The sequence below is a fragment of the Nematolebias whitei genome, chromosome 17, assembly GCF_014905685.2.
Source record: "Nematolebias whitei isolate Nwh7 chromosome 17, NemWhi1, whole genome shotgun sequence".
Taxonomy (NCBI): Eukaryota; Metazoa; Chordata; class Actinopteri; order Cyprinodontiformes; family Rivulidae; genus Nematolebias; species Nematolebias whitei.
Window position 1 is genome coordinate 20346160 of NC_056514.1, and position 4647 is coordinate 20350806.

Below are 4647 nucleotides of genomic sequence, written 5' to 3' on the forward strand. Positions count from 1 at the left end.
TTCTTTTAAGAGTTTTTTAAGTTTAGAACAATTATTTATTTTCCACAGGCCACCAAAACGGATCCCATCAACACCTTGGCTGCACCTAGAAATTCTGTCCATAAAAATTATGAACAGAATCGGTGACAAAGGGCAACCTTGGCTGAGTCCAACTCTCACCGGGAACAAGCCTGACTTACTGCCGGCGATGCGGACCAGGCTCTGACACCGGTCATACAGGGACCTAACAGCCCGTATCAAAGGACCCGGTACCCCATACTCCCAGAGTACCCCCCACAGGGTTCCCCAAGGGACGCGGTCAAACGCCCTCTCCAAGTCCACAAAGCACTTGTAGACCGGTTGGGCAAACTCCCACACACCCTCTAGGATCCTGCTGAGAGTGTAGAGCTGGTCCAGTGTTCCTAGACCAGGACGAAAACCGCAATGCTCCTCCTGAATCCGAGGTTCAACTATCCGATGGACCCTCCTCTCCAGAACCCCTGAATAGACCTTACCAGGGAGGCTTAAGAGTGTGAACCCCCTGTAGTTGGAACACACTCTACGGTCCTCCTTTTTGAATAGGGGGACCACCACCCCGGTCTGCCAATCCAGGGGAACTTCTCCCAATGTCCACGCAATATTGCAAAGTCACGTAAGCCAACACAACCCTACAACATCCAGAGCCTTAAGGAACTCCAGGCGAATCTCATCCACCCCGGGGCCCTGCCACCGAGGAGCTTTTTAACCACCTTGGTGACCTCAGCACCAGAGATTGGAGGGCCCGACCCAGAGTCCCCAGGCTCTGCTTCCTCAGTGGAAGACGTGCCGGTGGGATTGAGGAGGTCTTCAAAGTATTCTGCCCATCGACCCACGACATCCCGAGTTGAGGTCAGTAGCACACCACCCCTACTATAAACAGTGTTGGTGGTGTACCGCTTTCCCCCCATGAGACGCCGGATGGTGGACCAGAATCGCCTCGAAGTCGTGCAGAAGTCATTCTCCATGGCCTCTCCGAACTTCTCCCATGCCCGAGTTTTTGCCTCAGCGACCACCTGAGCTGCATGTCGCTTGGACTGCCGGTACCCATCAGCTGCTTCCAGGGTCCCACAGGCCAAAAAGGCCCGATAGGACTCCTTCTTCAGCCTGACAGCATCCCTCACCGCCGATGTCCACCACCGGGTTCGAGGGTTGCCACCGCGACAGGCACCGACAACCTTGCGGACGCAGCTCCAGTAAGCTGCCTCAACAATAGAGGCACGGAACATGGCCCACTTGGACTCAATGTCCCCCACCTCCCCCAGAACATGTTCAAAGTTCTCCCGGAGGTGGGAGTTAAAGCTCCGTCTCACAGGAGACTCTGCCAGACATTCCCAGCAAACCCTCACAATACATTTGGGCCTGCCAGGTCTGACTGGCATCCTCCCCCACCATCGGAGCCAACTCAACACCAGGAAGTGATCAGTGGACAGCTCCGCCCCTTTCTTCACCCGAGTGTCCAAGACATGTGGCTGCAGATCAGATGAAACGACGACAAGGTCAATCATCGAACTGTGGCCTAGGGTGTCCTGGTGCCAAGAGCACATATGGATACCCTTATGCTTGAACATGGTGTTCGTTATGGACAATCCATGACGAGCACAGAAGTCCAATAACAGAACACCACTTGGGTTCAGATCAGGGGGGCTGTTCCTCCCAACCACACCCCTCCAGGTCTCACTGTCATTGCCCATGTGAGCATTAAAGTCCCCCAGCAGAACAAGGGAGTCCCCAGGAGGTGAACTTTCCAGTACCCCCTCCAAGGACTCCAAAAAAGGGTGGATAATCTGAACTGCCGTTTGGTGCATAAGCACAAACGACAGTCAGAACCCGTCCCACCACACGTAGGCGGAGGTAGGCCACCCTCTCATTCACCTGGGTGAACTCCAACACACAGACACCAAGATGGGGGGCAATAAGTATGCTCACTCCTGCTCTGCGCCTCCCACCAGGGGCAACTCCAGAGTGGAAGTGTCCAACCCCTCTCAAGGAAACTGGTTCCAGAGCCATGCGTAGAGGTGAATCAGACTATTTCTAGCCGGAACCTCTCAACCTCACACAACAGCTCAGGCTCCTTTCCCCACCAGTGAGGTGACATACCACATCCCAATAGCCAGCTTCTGTAGCCAAGGATCAGACCGCCAGGGTCCCCGCCCTCGGCCACCACCAATCCCACAGGTGGTGAGCCCATGGGAAGGGGGACCCACGTCTCCTCTTCGGGCTGTGCCCGGCCGAGCTCCATGGGTAAAAGCCCGGCCACCAGGGGCTCGCCTGCGTGCCCCACCTCCAGGCCTGGCTCCAGAGTGGGGCCCCGGTGACCCACATCCGGGCAAGGGAATATCAAGTCCATTTCTTTTTCTCATCATAGGGGTGTTTGGGCTGCACTTTTTCTGGTCCCTCACCTAGGACCTGTCTGCCTTGGGTGACCCTACTAGGGGCGTGAAGCCCCCAACAGCAGAGCTCCTAGGATCATTGGGACACTCAAACCCCTCCACCACGGTAAGGTGGCAGCACAGGGAGGGGATAATAATTAATTCTGTATCTTGTTTTTCTCATTCAGCCTAGGCTGGGGGTCAGGTCTAATGCGAGCCCATACTTTTCTAAGTAAATAAAGACTGTTATTATTCACAACGGCGATCCTTGCGACCCGGAAGTACACGACGGATCGTGCTTCGGTAACAGATCGGGGAATATCGGTGCTTGAAACTGAGGAAAAGCGGAGTAACAGCTGCTACCACCGCTAGGGGGCAGCAGGATACCACTTCAGGGCCGCCAACCTTGCGTGGCAGACCAGTGTAGCATTAAATCCACATACACTATTGCTCATTAAAATATTCAAGGTTCTTTATTGTCACGAAATTGTGTACTCCAGTTCCCAGTTTTTTCATTCAACCTTTATTAAGACAGGTTACTCCCATTGAGCCTCGAGGATTCATTTACAAGAGACCTGATTACACCAAAAAATTACAAAGGTACACCCAAAAATAGCAAAAATATAAAGTATAAAAAGAAACAGTATACAAGGATCTAAGATATACGCTAAACACTAATGTAAAAATAATACAGTATATTAAAAGGTATATACAGCAGCCCGAACAATTGTCTGTAGTGAGCAGATGGGTATGAACGCAGAAGCTTAAAGGTAAGAAATCAACAGCATGAATAATCAGCAGTCACATATCACCAATTAAAGTGGAATTACAGTGATTTTTCTTTCTTTTTTTTTTACAGTGATTTTTCTGGTTAGGGATTCATGAGTCTAACAGATTCTGGGTAGAAGCTGTTCCTCAGTCTGGTGGTTCTACACTTAATGCTCCTCAACCTCCTTCCTGAGGGGAGCGGGGCAAAAAATGTGTGATGGGTGAGTGTGGTCCTTCATGATGCAGGTGGCTCTCTTCCTGCATCTGGAGGTGTAGATGTCTGTGCTGGTGGGAAGACTGAATCCAACAGACTTCTGTGCAGCTTTCACCACTCTCTTCAAAGCTTTTCTTTCTGCAGCTGTGCAGTCTCCAAGCCACACGTTGATGCTGGAGCACAGGATGCTCTCTACTGCACACCTGTAGAAGGAGGTGAGGACTGAGCTTCCTAGTCCAGCTCATCTCAGCCGCCTGACGAAGTAGAGTATCTGATGAGCTTTCTTGATCAGGCTGGTAGTGTTGTTGTCCCCGCTGAGTTTGTCGTTCAGGTGTACACCCAAGTACTTGTAGCTGGAGACCACTTTCACTGGGGGGGTTGCTCCTTCTGAAATCCACTATCATCTCCTTCGTCTTCTTCACATTGATGTGAAGGTTATTCTTCCTGCAACAGTTCTCCAAGTGTTCCACCTCCTGTCTGTAGCTGGACTCGTCATTGTTTGTGATACATCCCACCACCGCTGTATTATCTGCAAACTTTACAATATGACAGCCTGGATGGGTCGGTGCACAGTCATATGTGAGCAGAGTGAACAGGAGGGGGCTAAACACACAGCTCTGAGGGGTGCCAGTGCTGAGGGTTATGGAAGTTATGGATCCACACGGACTGTGATCTACTTGTCGTAAACACAAAATATTAGTTTAAATTTAAATAAATACACACTGCTTTTGGCACCATGATGGATCAGTTGGTAGAACGTTTGCCTCTCAGCACAAAGATCACTGGTTCAAATCCCAGCTGGGGATCTTATTATTTTATTTTTAACCTTTATTTTACCAGGAAATAAATTCATTGAGATTATTAATCAATGTCCTGGCCAATGTGCAAGTAAGCCATTATAATTACCTCAAATTAAAACTTTCTGGGTGAAGTTTGCATGTTCTCTTCATGCATGCGTGAATTTTCTTCGGGTAGAGCACTCCGGTTTCCTCTCACAGACCAAAAACATGTGCACGTTGATTGGTAACTAATTGTCAGGTGTGAGAAAGTGAATGTTTTTTGTCTTGTTTGTCTCTATGCGTCCCTGTGATGGACTGGAGACATGTCCGGGGTGTCCCCCACCTCTCGCACAGTGATGGCTGGATATGGGCACCAGTGACCCCCATGACCCGAAAAGGAAGAAGCGGGTAAAAATAATGGATGGATCTACTTCAAATGTTGGGTCAACTAAATAATAAATCAGCCACATTTCCAAAGTCAATTTTACTCTAAAAAGGT